The sequence below is a fragment of the Lathyrus oleraceus genome, chromosome 1 (genome assembly GCF_024323335.1).
Source record: "Lathyrus oleraceus cultivar Zhongwan6 chromosome 1, CAAS_Psat_ZW6_1.0, whole genome shotgun sequence".
Taxonomy (NCBI): Eukaryota; Viridiplantae; Streptophyta; class Magnoliopsida; order Fabales; family Fabaceae; genus Lathyrus; species Lathyrus oleraceus.
The window spans coordinates 341,197,957-341,217,480 of record NC_066579.1 but is presented as its reverse complement, the minus strand read 5'-3'; the positions used below and the strand labels follow the sequence as shown (position 1 = coordinate 341,217,480).

Sequence of the window (19,524 nt, the reverse complement as noted above, 5' to 3'; positions counted from 1 at the left end):
GATTTGGAGGTGGGAGAGGGTTAGAGACACTTCATTCATGTTCAAACAAGTTTCATTTGACATTTCAAAGGTCATCATTGAAGAAAATAAAGTCAGATGAAAACTTTCCAAAAATAGAAAGTGACTTGTAATTCAAAATTGCCAAAAATGGAAAGGTTTTCTCCTTAAAATTACATGTCCAAAAATGCTTCAAATGAAATTTTGTCCAAAATGAAAGTTGTAGATCTTGCTCTCACCTTTCCAAAAAGTCAGGGAACATGAATTTCTCATTTGTGGTTGGCAAGTTATGGATTGATCATTGTCCAAAAAAGTTGAATTTCAAAAGTGCATAACTTTTGATTCACAAGGCCAAATGGAGTAGGTTTTTTTGAGCAAATTTCTTTTGATCCCCTCTATCCAAAACAAGCATTACATGTCATGAATTTTGCTCACACAAAAAGTCCATTTTTCAAGTGGACTTAATTTGAATTTTGGAGGGAAAAAGGTGTTTTTGCAAAATATTCATTGTTTTCACTCCATTCCATTTGCATTAGCTCACAAACATGTTTTAAAACTTGCTCAAACCAGAAATTGGCACTGTTACATTGCATTGCACATGTGTGGGTGAATTGACCAAATTACCATTTAGCATGAAAATGCATTTTTACTAATCACTTTGGTTTTGGCTAATTAGGATTAAGGAAATGATTAAGCCATGCTATATATTGCTAATCCTAACTGTTTTTCAGATTAACACTTCATTCTAACAGATCTAGATCTGAAAATCACAAAATTCTTCAACTTCTTCTCTCACTTTTTTGCGATTTTCTTCAAAAGCCTTGCCAAGATCTTCATCAATTCTTCATCTACATGCATAATGGAAGCTATTTGAAGCAAAATTTTGGAGAAATCTTGAGGAATTTGGAACTGTCAAAGTGAGCTCCATCCATGGCAATTCGAATTTCTGAGCAAATCAAGCACTATTGAGCCAAGGCCTTGCATTCATTCATCTTCCTTATCATTATTGAGCTGCTGTTTTGCACTTACAAGGCCTGAAACACACGATTCAACATCTGCAATTCCAAGAAGGTGAGTTTTCGATTTTGATGATTCATGCAATTGATGAGTGCTTCTTGTAGATCCTTCCACGTAGGTTAATCTGCACTTTGAATCGTGAATTTTCATCAAGTAATGAGGAAGTTACGTTGATTTGAACTTTCGTGCATAGAAATGTTTTGCTTCGATTCTCTTAAATTAGGAAGAGTTAGGGTTAATTCATGTCATATTCGTGTTGTACATTGTGAGATCTTTCCAATGGTGTATGGATTGTTGATTTTAGTGAACAAATGTTCTTGAGCTAGGTTTTGGTATGAACGCGTGATGAACACTTGAAATTTTTCCAGAATTGGCTGTTTGATCTTCATTTCGCGTTTTGCCATGTTGATTGGTGTTAGTGGTACAGTAGCGCGCGCTACTTTTTGAACGTGGACCTGCTTCGATCCTTGCTGAGGACATTTCACATTTTTGCTTTAGCATTTATTTCCATATGCTTCACATACTTCACATGCTATTCATTTCACTTTTTTATTTTTTCCATTACTTCCAAAATTCATATCTCATGAAATAATTGTCCAAATTGACTGAAATTTTTTCCCCCATGATCCTTGTAATCTCTAGTATTTTTTGGTGATTTTTGTGGAAATTGTGCACGTGTGATTTTTGGAATGGCCTAGGGTTTGTTTAGATGTATTCTTTCATGCACATTGCTTGGTATTTTGATCATGAAATGATGATGCTTAATTGGAAATTCCTGAAATTTTGTATGCATATTCTAGACACCTTAAGGAACATTTTGATATGTGGTTTGTGATTTTTGAGTTTCTGGATTGTGAGATATGCTATGATCTTTAGAGGTGTGACAATTTGTGTCACACCATTTCATGTCCAACTTCCTGATTTTATTTTCCATGCCATATGAACTTGAAATGAGCTGAAATTTTGCATGTTGATACTTCTGGATGTTAGGTTCACTTGTGAATTTTTGTGGATTTTTTGAGTGCATTTCCAATTTGTTTGAGAATTTCCTTTCTGTTTGACCAAATGTGGACCTTTCGTGAGTCATGATTTTAAATGTTTTGTGAAATTCTTGATATGTATGGGATGGACTTGAAATTTTGTGGAATGATTGTAGACATCTTAAAGTTTGCCATGGTTTTGGTTTGGTGCATTTATCATGTTCCTACTCTGTTTTGTGTTTGCTTGAAGTTGGTGCATGATTTAATGCCTTGTATGAGCTTGTTTTGCCTTGCCTGAATTAGGGATTTTAATTGACTTGCTTCCACTTGTCCAAATGGCCTGAAATTTGGTATGCTGATCATGTCATGAGTGCTGTTTAGCCATGATTTTTCCTGGGATTTATTGAATTATTTTTGATTGGATTTGAATTGGATCTTTCTGTTTGGTCCAATGAGGTTCTGAATTGCATGCTTTGCACTAAATGCTTGATGAAATGATAATGGTTGATGATATGAATGTGATACCACTTGGATTTGATTCTTATTTGATTGATCTTGATTTTTGATAAGTTTCATGTTCTGTTTTGACTTATTGATCCTATTTTGACCCTAGTCTTGTACTAGTGGTTTGTGTTCTCACATTTGAGCTTTGTTTCAGGTCAAAGAGCACAATTGCTTATACTTGATGATGTGCACTCAATTGGGATTGGTTTATTGCTTGTTTATGACTAACTTGAGTTTGTTTTATAGGCATTGAGATTTATGCTTAGGCCTTGTGGCTTGCACCTATGTGCATTGATGCTTGTTATCTGTTTGTGCTGTGGACTTGTAATTTTCTGTTTGACTTTTGTTTGTCTGGTATACTGATTATGTTAGATTGATTTCAGGTACCTTAGTTGCTATAGTTCATTGTGAACTTGCTTGTGCTGCTGCTTGGTTGTGTAAACCAATTGAGGTAGAATCACTAACTCCATGTAGTCTGGAAGACCTGGCCTGTTACTTGGCCAGGCACCTGTCTGAAGTCCTCCTTAAGAGGCAATGCTTGTGCTTGTTTATTTTTGTCCCCAAGCAGGAAAAGACCTTTGTTAAGGCAATTGGCAGACACAAGAGGTGTGTAGTCCACCTCCTGCTATTCTGTGTGTCTTCCCTTGGATCACATTACATGTTGATGCCTTGTGGATCCTAACCCAAGATCCATGTACAGTTGTACAGTTGAGTCAGTGTCATAAGTGTAGAAGGGTTCCCACTTTCTGGACCCACACTTCTTTGTCTGAAGCTCTCCCTGGCCAGGGATAAGAGCTGTGAAGCCTTATCTTCACTTCCATTTCATCTGGCTTCACCCTAACTCTCAATGTTAGGGTTAAGAGCTAACATCACCTGATACAGTTGGTTTGCTTTTGCAGCCTAACCCCTTGTGTGAGCCCACTTTGTCTGGATATAGTGTGTGTTATTTGTGATTGTTTGCTTTGATTGTTTTGCCTGTTTAGGATTAGCTTGCTGCCTGTGCAAGTTAGGATAGAAACCATAACTTAGGGATGATATGCATGATAACATCTAGGCTCGAGTCCAGCTCCCTAGTAGTGTGTCTCCCTTTGTATCTGGTTAGGTGAGAAATTCTTTCCCGTTCAGGGGAACTACGTCGCCCTGATCCTCATACCAGATGAGGTACGTAGGCAGGAGACCGTACGAGGTCTCTCCGGGCACCCTTTTTTTTCTTTTTGTGTGTGTTTGCTTGACAGTTACTAGGCTCGAGTGCCTGACTCCTTAGTAACTTGTTTGTTTGTTAACCCTCTTGTGTGTCAGGATATGGATGTAAGACCAGCGATTGGCTGTCCGTATCCTGAGTGTGTTTGTTTGGTTCGGAATCTGATATAAGTCCAGCGATTGGCGTTCGGATTCCAGGTTTGCCTGTGTTTGTGTGTGTTTTGTTTGGCGTGCGTGAGCCGAACTACGGCAGCTCTGATTCTCGTTCCAGACGAGATACGTAGGCATAGGATGCGATATCCTAGCGAGCCCTCTCCCCTTTTCCTCCACCTGTGTTGTCTTCAGTGTGTGTGTGTGATGTTTGTTTTAGCAACCTTAACCTATCTTTTGAGCGTGGATCCCGTCGAGTACGACGGATGTGTAGGGGTGCTAATACCTTCCCTTCGCATAACTGACTCCCGATCCCATTCTCTTTGGTCGCGAGACCATGCTTTTCCCAGGTTTACTTCGAGCGTTTCCTTTCCCTCCTTTGGGATAAATAACGCACGGTGGCGGCTCTGTGTTGTTTTGTTTTAGTCCGCCGGTTGTTTTTCGCAGATGCGACAGGCAGCTATAGAAAACAAACAGTGAAACCTACTGAAACAAAACGCATGCCCCATAAACTGTCTCAACAGCTGCCAACTGATGACTTCAACAGGGTGAAGAGGTGATGCAGAGAATTTATAGGTAGTTGATCTTTACTATTATTGTTCTTGTAGGTTTATAACCTTTTCAATTCTGAATTTTAGTTTCTTCCTAATTCTTATAACCCCATATTTTCCTCTTTTCGTTGTTACTTTATTAGTGAAAATGATTAATTCAAATGTTTAAATTGATGGTTTTAATTCAAATGTTTAAATTGAAGATTTTAAAAAACCCTTAATGCCATGTATGTGTGAATTAATGCTCTATTGGCTTGATATTTCTTTATCATCAAACATTTATAGCATCACTTTAGACCCAGTCTCTTTTCTAAAATCAAATAAGAGACGTAAAAGCAAAAACTTATTTGGGTATGATTGGATATAAGAGTGTTATGACACATTATGATGTTAAGTGAAGCTTAAGTAAGGTTTTTATCGTCCTGCAATTCTATATTTAAAATTAGGATTTCTTAATGCACCATATATGTTTCTTAACCACCACATAAAAATATTTAAATGTCCTCATATTTTGGAAATGCATCTCTCAACGCACCCAAGTCTAAGTTAACGTTAAAATATTTCGAAAATGCATCTACGGAATAATATCGAAGATACGTCTTCGAAACGATTTGGAGCTTAAATTGCGTCAAAACTCTTCTCCTTCCTCATTTCTCATATTTCTCAAAACCTCTTCAAACTCTCTCAAATTCTTTTATCACCAAATCCAAAATCAAGCAACCAATGTCAAAGTAACTTCAATCAACATCAGAAACATCATCCAACACTAAAGCAGAGTAAAAATTGACAATAAACTAATCAGCAGCTTGGTAATGTGAGCACTTTGGTTTATTCATAAACCTACTCACCATTCCAACTGCATAACAGATGGCATATCTAGTATTACATCATTGCCCTCAACATCAGAATCCAACTTGTGATTCGGTTGAGCAGGTGTGATTGCAGTCTTGCAATTTGTCATCTCGAATCTCTTCAGAAGTTCAAGTTCATACTTCAGCTAATGCAAAATGATACCCTTCTCAAAGTACAAAATCTCCATCCCTAGAAAATATACCATATTTTCTAGATCAGTCATCTCGAACTCATTCATCAGCACCTTCTTGAACTTTATTATCTCATCTGAAAAGCTTCATGTCAGCAATATGTCATCAACATACAGACACACCAAAATCATATTGCCTTCAAAAGTATGTTGAACATAAACTTCATACTCCATATTACACTTTCTAAATCCTTGGAGCTTGAAAAATGAATCAATTTTCAAATTTCAAGCTATAGGAGTTTGTTTCAATCCATACAATGCTTTATGTAACCTATACACCATCCATTCCTGATTCTTTTTCATAAATCCAAGAGGTTGTGACACGTATACCTCTTCTTGTAATAGACCGTTCAGAAAGACAGATTTCACATCCAGATGTATCAAAGACCAATTCCTATTTGCAACTATAACAATCATTGATCGCGACTTTATGAGTCGAATTTGGGGTACAAACTGCAAGTGCACAGTTCTATCGCGTAGTTTTAAAAGATATCGATCCCACAGGGACTTATGAATCGATATACCGTTTTCTAAGGTTACTTCGTAAAGCTAAGGCGGATGATACTTTGATTGTTTGGAGGAAAAGTTAAAACTAAAATAAGATCTAGATTAAATATCAATTAAGCGGATATCGATATGTAGTTCGTCGTAATTAGGGAATCAAATCTTCGTTGGTTTCTTGGTTTTTTAAAATAAATCTTTTCAGTAAATACTATTGATTAAAAGTCTTTTCTCAAACTCTCGCTCTGTTGAATAGACTATGACTTTATATTAACGCAACTGACACTTATTGGTTAAGTCCAAAATCACTTTTTGAAAACAACAGAATCTATAGAAACTCTTTTTAAGAAAACACTAATCGTTTAAACACCCTCGTCTCAAACTCTCGCTCTGTTGACTTAGATTATATAATTAAATTCAAATGCTTAACTCTTGTCCTCACATTTAACTTTTAAAAATACTTTTTGAAAAAGATTAGAATTTAATTAACTCTAAAAATTGCTTTCGCCCTGATTTAGAATTAATGCTCAATTTACTATGTCCAGTTAAAAACTCAAACTCTCGTTCTATTGAATTTAACTTCTTTATGTCTTTTACTCTCGTACAAAAACTTTGTTATTAAACCTGTAAATTGAGACCATAAAAAGAGTGACTTTATTTTTAAACGTAATTTAACCAACTTAGTTTCGATTCCTTCATTCCGCTTACTTTACATACCGATACCTAAATAAATTAGCCAGACATGCTAAACAGATCTAAACAATGCATAAATAAATCCATCTCAGGCAAATAATATAAATAAACAATAAAGCAGGGCATATATAAATTCAAACAATAATTAAAGAACCTGAGTAATTTATAGCATTCTTGAACACTCCACCACAGACCGGTTGGATTTGTTCTTGGATTCTTCAATCGGACAGGAATATAAAAAGTGAAGGAATAAAAAAAAAACCTAGGGTCTAACGTAAGGTTAGATCTGGTAAAAGATACACAATAGTTTCCGGTGTAGAAACTATTGTGTGAAAAATTAATTAAGTGCTTAAAGGAATTGCTGGAAAAGAAAAATAACAATTGCAAATAAAAGTAAAAACTATAAAAATAATGGTATGCTTGCACGGCTGGAAGAGAAAAATTGAACGAAGCAGAGAGACGGCGGAGAGAGAGAGCTGCAGGGTTTGCCAAAAGCCACTATTTATATTGCTCACTTTTTGTAACGATTTCCAAAGGCTTTCCGTGTAAAAATCCTCACGTTCCAATAGTCAAGCGTAACAATAGGCTTCAACGTGCCTCTGTTGCGCTTCTGAAGCCAAAAATATAGGAGAATGGTGTGACGTCCGTCACACCATGTGTTACGCTCGTAACACAAGTAGGCAGAGCGTGACGCTCGTCACACCTTGTGTGGCGCTCGTCACAGGCGCAGCGCCTGTGCTTTTGGGTTGGGCTTTGGCTTGGTGGAATTTGCTTCTTTTCATTTCTTTTTGCACCTCCTTTTCTTCCTTTTTCACTTGTGCTTCAAATAAACTACCTGAGATAAATAGAAAGTAAAATACCAAGTAGTATCGAAAAAAATGAAATAAATTGAAGTGAATAATAATATAATTTAATTAAATCGAGTCCTAGAATGTGATAGTATTTCATGTTATCAAACTCCCTCATACTTAGACCTTTGCTTGTCCTCAAGCAAAATACAATATAGAAATCGTTTTTAAAAATTTAGCCAGATGAAATTTCAAAACACACATCAATTCGTACTAGATTGCAAGTAGATTTTGTTTAGGAGTAACTTGAGTTTAATCTTGACATCAACAACTACCGTTACAACCTCAGGTAACCTTACCTTATGCAAACCAGTTCGAGTCATGCCATTATAGCTAGCCTAGTTTTTTCACTCTTATTTCACCCGTTTTCATTCTAGCGAAATCACATTAAGCCCTTTATCGTTTCGCGCACATAGTGGAGTGACCGGTTAGTGATTTTGATCCCCTTTTTAGCTTGAAGCTCTGGTACATTAGTCGGATAACTTCGTTATTTGGTCCATTGCAAATTGCGGGGGATCGGACCGTAGTCCGCCCTACCAAGTTCAGCACCAGATACCTGCTGAACCAACTCATAATGGATCTTTCGTATTATGTTTTTGTATGATCTGCAACCTTTAGATTAAATGATCTGGTAAGGATCACCTAACTTAGTTAGTGCATTTCCTGATATATATATTTTTTTTATTTTGGGAATCATTCACTTATATTCATCGGCCCTCCACGTAGTTTGCTATTAAGATGGTGCTGACTTCTTGTATAAACTACTCGGGGTTACTATAAAGTTAAAAGTCCAGGGACTTGTATAACAGGTACCTTTCTGATCTAACATGTTGAGGATTGTTTAGAGTGTTGGGGCGGTAATAATATTTTTTTTTCTCAAGTTTGATGAAATAGGCAACCTTTATACTTACTGAGTGTGTTGAATTTTTGTTATGGCTCATGAAAATTTGAGGGAATAGATAATAGAAATTTCTCACACTAGGGACTTAATTTAGAATAAATATATATTATAATAAGTATTTTTTTTTAAAATTCATAAATAATAGAAAGGGAAATAACATTGAAAGGAAAGATAACGTACTTGAAAAGGGAAAGTTTAAAGAACAAGGTTTTCCCCCCCACACTTAAATGAAACATTGTCCCCAACGTTTCAGAGAAAACAAAAGAAATACAAAAAGAAAAAAGAAACTAGAGTCAATGTTGCCTGCCGCCTCTTGTTCTTGGACCTGGTGATCTTTGACGTACTTCCAAATCATCAAACCTGCTGAGCAACTGAGCGAACCGCTGATCGGTTATTGCATTCCTAGCTTCCTGTTGTTGTTGCATCTGGCGCATCATCTGCATCACTTCGAGATTCTGCGCTTGCATACCATCGATAGCATCCATGATGTCGTCGTTGGTTGCTGGCCTTCTTCGTCGACGACGTCGTGAGGATGGACCAACTGCATTATCGGAAGGGTTGAGCGGGGCTGATTGTTGTGCAGGAACTTGATCACCCTGCTCCATTTCGGCAAACTCGTCTGAAGGCGGGTTTGCTTGTGTAGGCTCGGTGGCTTCGGGAGCATTCAGATCATAGATGTGGCGGTTGGGATTGGTGACATCTGTTAGGGCAATGTTGGGTAGAACAACGCTTGGGACTTCCTGGTTGTTCACCATAAGGTAATACCCTCCGCCTACTCTGTTTTTGATTAGACGGCTGGACCGACAGTAACTTATATCCATAGATAGGGGAGGTAAAGATTCTAAATTTTGGAGTCGGTCTCCTAGGTTTAAGCCAAGTGCTATTGTGGTTATTAATCCACCTATTACAAAAGGTTGACGGCCTCTAGCACATAGGGTGCGGATGTGATGAAATAGGAAGGAGGCAGCGTTTACCTGAGTATCGCTTTCAAAGACGCATTGGAGGAAGAATAATTCCTTGGCGTTTACTTTGCTGTTGTTCGGTCTTCCAAAAACTGTGTTTTGCAGGATGCGGAAGTACCGGATGGTTGGGTTATGTACATGGTAAGCGAGGAGCACATCCCAGTTGTTGGTTTCTACACCGGATATTTTCCTAAAGAGGTCGAAGGCGTGTATGTGCCACTGGGAATTTGGAGGGATTCTCAGGTGGACTTGACCTTCTACGGGGAACTGTAGCATGGTAATCAATTGGTTTTGGGATAGGGAGTACTCGGTGTTGAACAAACGGAAGGTTGCGGTATCGGTTAAGTACTCGTCTTCACCGGTGGGAGTGTTGTACGAATAGGAACTTAAAAATTCTAAGGTTAGGGATGGATAGGTAGGTTGATTGTGAGTGCACAGAAAGGTTAAACCAGCAAGGCGGAGCATCCATTCTATACCTTGAAGTAATCCTAATTGTTGTAAACAAATTAAATCAGGGTACCTGGTGGATTGGACGCCTCGCTGTTGGAAACGCTCGAATTGCTCCCTTTGATAATTATCATCTTCGGATCGGAAGATGATATTTCCGAAAGCTTGGTTGCCCGCCATATCGATAAGTGGTTTGAAAGAAGTAGAAGGTAAGGAGATGAAATGTATTTTATAGAATGGTTTGTGGTGTATGAAGAAAGGTATGGTGGGTATTTATAGGAAAAGATTTGGAAGTTGGAAAGGGAGTGGTTGAAAAGTAAATAAATGTGGGTAAATGTGAATAAATGGGGAAGGTAAAAAGGTGAAGTGGTGTAACGGTCGTGTCCCAACGGTTAGTAACGTTCACATAGCCAGACGGTGTCACGCTCGTGACAGGGGTGTTACGGGCGTCACAAGCACTTGGTGTGACGTCCGTCATGGATTGTGTGACGCTCGTCACACAGTCATTCTGGCAACGTACTTTGTTTTTACCATTATATTTTATTGTTGTTATTTTGTTATGCATATGTTTTATTTTATTTTGCTATTGTGATATTTTTAAATTGCCTTGCATGCTATTCTACTAGCATAATATTGCATAAATATATTTTTAATAAGTCATGTAGGTAGCAACAGTAGAGAGCATTATTGATAGATATTGCATAAGTCATAATAAAGTAAAATAGATCAATAGCTTCATAAAATAATCATAATGTAACATTGGAAAACAAAAACAAAAATGCGAAAGATAAACAAATACTAATATTAAAAATAATGTAAAAACTAATGAATAGCCTAAACTAAAACTAAGTAACTAAGAAAAACAACTTCTAGCCACTTGCGGGATCTCTGGCCGGAGGAGCAAAGGAGTTAACACGGTTTAGCAACTCGTGGAACTGATTTGTCATACTGTTCATATATCCCAGAAATTCTTGTCCCATGCTAGCTAGCTCTTCTCTGAGGGTGTCCTGTTCGGACATCAAAGCTTGAATGATGGTGTTATAATTATCTCCGGGCATATGATGTCTAGGATCAGGTATTGCTGATTCTTCGGTCGGGACAGGTTGAGGAGGAGGGTCAATATCATAATAACCAGATGGTGCCTGAGGGTCAGATTCAGCATAAAGAATCTGGTCGTCACAAATCTCGTAGTCCTGGATGGATTCAGTAGACCTAGCAGGGGAAGGTGTTCCGTTCAGGTTGTAGAGCCAGTTACTGCGGTTATGAACACTATTCATCGGACTAGGCAAGGTGAATAGGCACAGAACTTGGTTGTTAATTATAAGCTCAAACTCTTCAGGTCCTAGGTTCGCTATAAACATAGTGTTGAAGAGGAAAGGTATACTCATAGTCTCAATGCCACAAAAAGGGCTTAAGTCAAGCATAGGCTGACGTAATCCGATAGCATTACCAATCATGGTTATTAAACCGCCTATTCGAATTGGTGCTCGTTCATCTTGGATAAGGTGGTCAAAATTTGCCAACATAAAAGTGGCACCGTTTACTGGACAGTTCTGGGAAGCACAAAATATGATGAAGAGTTCATCACGTGAAACTGAGGTACTGTTTGACTTCTTCCCGAAAAGGGTGTGGGTCAGGATCTTATGGAAATAACGAAAGGTCGGGTTATGTATGTTTCCAGAGAGAAACTCATGTTCCTCGGGATCGTCATTTTCAGTCAAGCTTCCCCAAAAATATTCAAGTTCTCTATATTCAAAAAGTTCTTCTTGGCTCACTGTGAATGTATCAAAAGAGGTAGGGAAACCTAAAAGGATGGTAAAATCTTGAATGTTAAATTGATACTCCATGTTGAACATTCTGAACTGAATGAAACCTCTGCTTATTCCTTTTCCATGGCTGGGTAGATAGATCAGGGAGCTAAGGAATTCTAGTGTCAGTCTCCGGTAGGTGACGAATTGTCTACGAATAGGAGAGGTTTCCCACCCTATCTGACTCAGCAAATACAGGACACTCTCTCTTAGTCCAAGGGCAGTCATTGCCCAATCATCAGCATACAAACTAGGTAGCATCTCTCTTTCTGCTAGTTCCTCAAACTTTTGTTTCTGAGCTTTCCCTCTGAATTTGATACCCATACGATCAATTTGTCCCATCAGGTTAGAGTTAGCTAGAGAAAAGAAAAACAAGAGTTTTAGTCAGGATTTGGCCAAATGCCGAAAGAAAGGAAAAATTTTATAAGTTAAAGTAAATTAAGAATGAATACTAAATAGAATTTAAAAGAATAAGAATAATTAAAGAAGAAATAAAAATAAAATAAAAATAAAATAAAAATTTGTGGGTTGTCTCCCACGAAGCGCTTTGTTTGATGTCGCAAGCTCGACATAAAAACTATCAAATATAATCTATAAAGTCTGGAGGCATTACGTCTAAGTGCAAGACTTGTGAATCTTCATTGTTCTCTGCATAATGATACTGTTTTAGACGCTGCCCGTTTACGATAAATGGTTCCATAGATTTGCCTTTAATTTCTACCGCTCCACTGGGAAAGACATTGGTGATTTGGAAAGGACCTGACCATCTAGATCGTAGTTTTCCCGGGAATAACTTTAGCCTAGAGTTAAATAACAGGACTGTATCGTCTTGTTTGAAGATTTTCCTTGATATGCGTTTGTCATGCCATTGTTTTGTTCTTTCTTTGTAGATTCTGGCATTTTCGTAAGCGTCTTGTCGAAGTTCTTCCAATTCGTTTATATCAAGGATTCGCTTTTCACCAGCGGCCTTATAGTTTAAATTTAGATTTTTAATAATCCAGTAGGCTTTATGTTCTAATTCTACCGGGAGGTGGCAGGATTTTCCATAAATAAGCTTAAATGGGGTTGTCCCTATGGGAGTTTTGTAAGCGGTTCGATATGCCCATAAAGCTTCTGGTAATTTCGATGACCAGTCTTTCCTTGAGGTGGCGACTGTTTTTTCCAATATTTGTTTGATTTCTCTGTTAGACACTTCCACTTGCCCACTGGTTTGAGGGTGATAAGGTGTTGCTACTCTATGTCTCACACCATACTTAAACAGTAGTTTTTCGAGTATCTTAGATATGAAATACGATCCACCATCACTGACTACTATTCTCGGGACCCCAAATCTTGGAAATATTATATTCTTAAAGAGTCTAGTTACTACTCGCGTGTCGTTTGTTGGAGAAGCTATAGCTTCAATCCATTTTGATACGTAGTCAACCGCTACGAGTATGTACTTGTTACCGAAAAAAGGTGGGAAAGGTCCCATGAAGTCTATTCCCCACACGTCGAAAATCTCTACTTCCAAAATGCCTTTTTGTGGCATCTCGTCACGTCTAGATATGTTTCCTGTGTGTTGACATCTATCACATTTCTTGATAGCCGCATGCACATCCTTCCATATGTTTGGCCAATAAAGACCGCCTTGTAGGATTTTGGAGCAGGTCTTGGATGTACTTGCATGTCCACCATAAGGAGCGGAGTGACAGTGTTGGATTATATTTTCTACCTCTTCTTCAGGTATACACCGACGGAAAATACCATCGGGGCCTCTTTTGAAAAGTAAAGGGTCATCCCAGTAATAGTGTTTTATGTCATAGAAGAATCATTTCTTTTGCTGGTAGGATAAAGTAGGTGGAACTATTCCGGCAGCTAAATAATTGACGAGATCAGCGTACCATGGTGTAACAGATATAGCTAAGGTGGTTTCTACCTGTTTATCAGCTTTATTTTCTTCCAAAGTAGCTATAAGTTTATCGTACGAGAAATCATCGTTGATCGATGTTCTTTCCGGTTCCAGGTTTTCGAGTCTAGAGAGGTGATCTGCTACTACGTTTTCAGTTCCTTTCTTGTCTTTGATTTCCAAATCGAACTCTTGTAGCAGCAGGATCCACCTTAGGAGTCTAGGTTTAGCATCCTTTTTTGTTAAGAGGTACTTGATAGCAGCGTGGTCAGTGTAAATGATTATTTTGGCTCCGACCAAGTAAGAACGAAATTTATCTAGCGCAAATACTACTGCTAAAAGTGCTTTCTCGGTTGTGGCGTAATTCATTTGTGCTTCATCTAGAGTTCTACTTGCGTAGTATATGACGTGAAGCTTTTTATCCTTTCGTTGTCCTAAAACAGCACCCACAGCGTAATCACTGGCATCACACATTATTTCGAATGGTTCATTCCAATCTGGTGTCTGCATTATGGGTGCGAAGATCAATGCTTGTTTAAGCGTTTGGAATGCTTCTAAACATTTGTTGTCGAAGATGAATTCAGCATCTTTCATCAATAGTCCGGTTAAAGGTTTAGTTATTTTAGAGAAGTCTTTAATGAATCGTCGGTAAAAACCGGCATGTCCTAAGAAGCTTCGTACTTCTCTCACAGTTTTCGGAGGTTGAAGGTTTTCGATTACCTCTATTTTGGCTTTGTCTACTTCAATTCCTCTATTTGAGATGATGTGTCCTAAAACAATTCCTTCTTGTACCATAAAGTAACATTTTTCCCAATTAAGTACTAGGTTTACTTTTACACATCGTTCTAGAACTCTTTCTAGGTTTTCAAGACATTCTTCAAAGCTTTGTCCGCATACGGAAAAATCGTCCATGAATACCTCCATGATGTTTTCGAGAAAATCGGCGAATATCGCCATCATGCACCTTTGGAAGGTTGCAGGAGCATTGCACAAGCCAAACGGCATTCGTCGATAAGCGAAGGTACCAAAAGGACACGTGAATGTTATCTTTTCTTGGTCATCAGGATGAATTGGTATTTGAAAGAAGCCTGGGTAACCGTCTAGATAGCAGAAATGAGAATGTTTTGCTAATCGTTCTAACATCTGGTCAATGAATGGTAAAGGGAAATGATCTTTTCGGGTTGCTTTGTTTAGTTTCCTATAGTCAATGCACATTCTTCATCCCGATTCGATTTGTTTAGTTATAGTTTCTCTTTTTTCATTTTCAATGACTGTTATACCTCCTTTCTTTGGTACTACGTGTACAGGACTAACCCATTTGCTATCAGATATAGGATATATGATACTTGCCTCTAATAACTTGGTTATTTCCTTCTTCACTACCTCACTCAGGATCGGGTTTAGTCTCCTCCGGTGTTCCCTAGAAGTTTTACAGTCTTCTTCTAGCATGATGTGATGCATACAAATAGAAGGACTTATTCCTTTAAGGTCGGTGATGTGGTATCCTAGTGCGGTTGAATATTTTCTTAAGATATGCAGGAGTTTTTCTGTTTCGAGTTTTCCTAGGTCTGCATTAACTATCACTGGTCGTTCAAGTTCTAAGTCTAGGAATTCATATCTCAGATTTTTGGGAAGTGTTTTCAGGTCTAGGGTTGGTTTCTTAAGGCATTGCGTAGGATCCGGTGTTATTGCTAAACATTGGTTAAGTTTGTCTTCTACAAGATAGTCAGATGATTTGTCATTTTCTAACTCTGTTTCTTTTATGCATTCATCGATGATATCCATGAAGTAACATGTGTCTTCTATTGCAGGTGCTTTCAAAAATTGGGAAAGAATGAACTCAATTTTCTTTTCTCCTACTTCGAAAGTGAGTCGTCCTCGTTTTACGTCTATGATTGCACCGGCAGTTGCTAAGAACGGTCTTCCCAGTATAATGGGTGTAACTTCATCTTCTCTAATGTCCATAATTATAAAATCGGTTGGAATGTAGAATTGACCTATGCGCACGGGAACGTTTTCAAGAATTCCTACAGGATATTTAACGGAACGATCTGCTAGTTGCACAGACATTTTAGTTGGTCTTAATTCTCCCATTTCAAGTTTCTTGCATATGGATAAAGGCATAACACTAATACCGGCTCCTAAATCGCATAAGGCTTTATCTATGACAAATTTTCCTATGTGACAGGGTATAGAGAAACTACTTGGATCTTTAAGTTTAGGAGGCATATTCTGGATTATAGCGCTACATTCAGCAGTGAGTGTAACGGTTTCGCTATCTTCAAGTTTCCTTTTATTAGAAAGAATTTCTTTTAAGAACTTAGCATATGAGGGCATCTGCGTAATAGCTTCTGTAAAAGGAATTGTGACGTTTAATTGTTTCAGTAGGTCAACAAATTTTTTAAATTGGCCCGCATCTTTGGTTTTAATAAGCCTTTGAGGGTAAGGGATAGGTGGTTTATAAGGCGGTGGAGGTACATAAGGTTCTTTATTTTCTACGGTTTCCTTATTACTCTCTTCCTTTTCCTTAGGTTTATCTTCTTCCTCAGTTGACTTTTTAGAGTTTTGGTTCTCAGTTCTTGGATCAGACGGTCCTTCCACTTCCGTTCCACTTCTTAGTATGATTGCATGAGCGTGGCTTCTCGGGTTAGGTTGGGGTTGTCCAGGAAATGTACCAATTGGGGCAGCAGTAGGCGCTTGTTGTTGAGCTACTTGTGATATTTGCATTTCCAGCATCTTGTTATGGGTAGCCAGGGCATCTACTTTACTTACTAGTTGTTTAATTTGTTCGCCAGTGTGTACATTCTGGTTTAAGAAATCTTTATTGGTTTGCTGTTGAGAAGCTATGAAGTTCTCCATCATGATTTCCAAGTTGGATTTCCTAGGAACGTTATTGTTAGGTGTAGATGGGATCGGCTTTTGGTATCCAGGAGGTATAGTTGGGGCTTGATTTGGAGTTTGTCCTGGTGCGTATAAAGCATTATTATTCTTATATGAAAAATTAGGATGATTCTTCCAGTTGGAGTTATAGGTGTGCGAGTAGGGATTTCCTTGAGCATAATTCACTTGCTCTGCTTGGATTCCTGTTAGGAGTTGACAATCTGCAGGAGTGTGACCTTGGATTCCACAAACTTCGCAATTCTGAGTTATGGCAACCACGGTGGCTGGAGGTGATACATTTAAACTTTCAATTTTCTTGACCAGAGCATCCACTTTTGCATTAACATGATCAAGGTTACTTATCTCGTACATGCCACTTTTCGCCTGAGGTTTTTCTACCATTGTTCTTTCGCTTCCCCACTGATAGTGGTTTTGGGCCATGCTCTCGATAAGTTGATAAGCATCAGCGTAAGGTTTGTTCATAAGTGCACCACCTGCGGCGGCGTCTATTGTTAACCTCGTGTTGTACAAGAGACCATTATAGAAGGTATGAATCACTAACCAGTCCTCTAAACCATGGTGTGGACAAAGTCTCATCATGTCTTTGTATCTTTCCCATGCTTCGAAAAGAGACTCGTTATCTTTCTGTTTAAATCCATTTATCTGGGCTCTTAACATAGCTGTTTTGCTCGGCGGAAAATATCGGGCAAGGAAGACTTTCTTCAACTCGTTCCATGTGGTGACTGAGTTGGAAGGAAGAGACTGAAGCCATCTTCTAGCGCTATCTCTTAACGAGAAAGGAAAGAGACGAAGTCGAATTGCCTCTGAAGTGACACCATTAGCTTTAACAGTATCAGCGTATTGGACAAATACGGATAAATGAAGGTTTGGATCCTCGGTAGGATTTCCAGAGAATTGGTTCTGTTGCACTGCTTGCAACAGTGAAGGTTTAAGTTCGAAGTTGTTTGCTTCGATTGCGGGCGGAGCAATACTCGAATGCGGCTCATCTTACGATGGAGCGGTGTAATCTCGAAGAGCACGAGCTGGTTCTGCCATCTCGGGTATCGATGAAGGAAGAAGATTTTTGAGATCAGGAATTTCAATAGGAGGGAGATTGTTTGCAGCACGATATTCCCGAATTCGTCGTAAGACTCGGAGATATAGTTCGATGTCGTTGATTCGTAAGTAGAACGGCTCGTCTTGTGAGCGAGTGTGTGGCATACAAATCAACGAAAGAAATAAAAATAAAAATAAGCCTTAGTCTCTACAGCGTAACAGAAGAGTTACGATATCGACTAAATAAAAGTCCCCGGCAACGGCGCCAAAAACTTTATCGCGACTTTATGAGCCGAATTTGGGGTACAAACTGCAAGTGCACAGTTCTATCGCGTAGTTTTAAAAGATATCGATCCCACAGGGACTTATGAATCGATATACCATTTTCTAAGGTTACTTTGTAAAGCTAAGGCGGATGATACTTTGATTGTTCGGGGGAAAAGTTAAAACTAAAATAAGATCTAGATTAAATATCAATTAAGCGGATATCGGTATGTAGTTCGTCGTAATTAGGGAATCAAATCTTCGTTGGTTTCTTGATTTTTTAAAATAAATCTTTTCAGTAAATACTATTGATTAAAAGTCTTTTCTCAAACTCTCGCTCTGTTGAATAGACTATGACTTTATATTAACGCAGCTGTCACTTATTGGTTAAGTCCAAAATCACTTTTTGAAAACAACAGAATCTATAGAAACTCTTTTTAAGAAAACACTAATCGTTTAAACACCCTCGTCTCAAACTCTCGCTCTGTTGACTTAGATTATATAATTAAATTCAAATGCTTAACTCTCCTCCTCACATTTAACTTTTAAAAATACTTTTTGAAAAAGATTAGAATTTAATTAACTCTAAAAATTGTTTTCGCCCTGATTTAGAATTAATGCTCAATTTACTATGTCCAGTTAAAAACTCAAACTCTCGTTCTATTGAATTTAACTTCTTTATGTCTTTTACTCTCGTACAAAAACTTTGTTATTAAACCTGTAAATTGAGACCATAAAAAGAGTGACTTTATTTTTAAACGTAATTTAACCAACTTAGTTTCGATTCCTTCATTCCGCTTACTTTACATACCGATATCTAAATAAATTAGCCAGACATGCTAAACAGATCTAAACAATGCATAAATAAATCCATCTCAGGCAAATAATATAAATAAACAATAAAGCAGAGCATATATAAATTCAAATAATAATTAAAGAACCTGAGTAATTTATAGCAGTCTTGAACACTCCACCACAGACCGGTTGGATTTGTTCTTGGATTCTTCAATCGGACAGGAATATAAAAAGTGAAGGAATAAAAAAAAACCTAGGGTCTAACGTAAGGTTAGATCCGGTAAAAGATACACAATAGTTTCCGGTGTAGAAACTATTGTGTGAAAAATTAATTAAGTGCTTAAAGGAATTGCTGGAAAAGAAAAATAACAATTGCAAATAAAAGTAAAAATTGTAAAAATAATGGTATGCTTGCACGGCTGGAAGAGAAAAATTGAACGAAGCAGAGAGACGGCGGAGAGAGAGAGCTGCAGGGTTTGCCAAAAGCCAATATTTATATTGCTCACTTTTTGTAACGGTTTCCAAAGGCTTTCCGTGTAAAAATCCTCACGTTCCAATAGTCAAGCGTAACAATAGGCTTCAACGTGCCTCTGTTGCGCTTCTGAAGTCAAAAATATAGGAGAATGGTGTGACGTCCGTCACACCATGTGTTACGCTCGTAACACAAGTAGGCAGAGCGTGACGCTCGTCACACCTTGTGTGGCGCTCGTCACAGGCGCAGCGCCTGTGCTTTTGGGCTGGGCTTTGGCTTGGTGGAATTTGCTTCTTTTCATTTCTTTTTGCACCTCCTTTTCTTCCTTTTTCACTTGTGCTTCAAGTAAACTACCTGAGATAAATAGAAAGCAAAATATCAAGTAGTATCGAATAAAATGAAATAAATTGAAGTGAATAATAATATAATTTAATTAAATCGAGTCCTAGAATGTGATATTATTTCATGTTAATAATCATCAATTTGATTGTTTCATGTCTAGGTACAGGCGCAGTCACTTCAAAGTAATCTAACTCAGATTTCTATAAAAATCCTCTTTTTACTGACC

General features: G+C 38.0%; 1 non-coding gene across 1 annotated transcript; it reads left to right on the top strand.

Moving 5' to 3' along the window:
• Positions 1–16,940: 16,940 nt before the first annotated feature.
• LOC127116017 (small nucleolar RNA R71) lies at positions 16,941–17,047 on the top strand. Its single transcript, XR_007801008.1, has one exon. It is a non-coding gene; the product is annotated as a small nucleolar RNA R71 (small nucleolar RNA).
• The last annotated feature ends 2,477 nt before the right edge of the window (positions 17,048–19,524 follow it).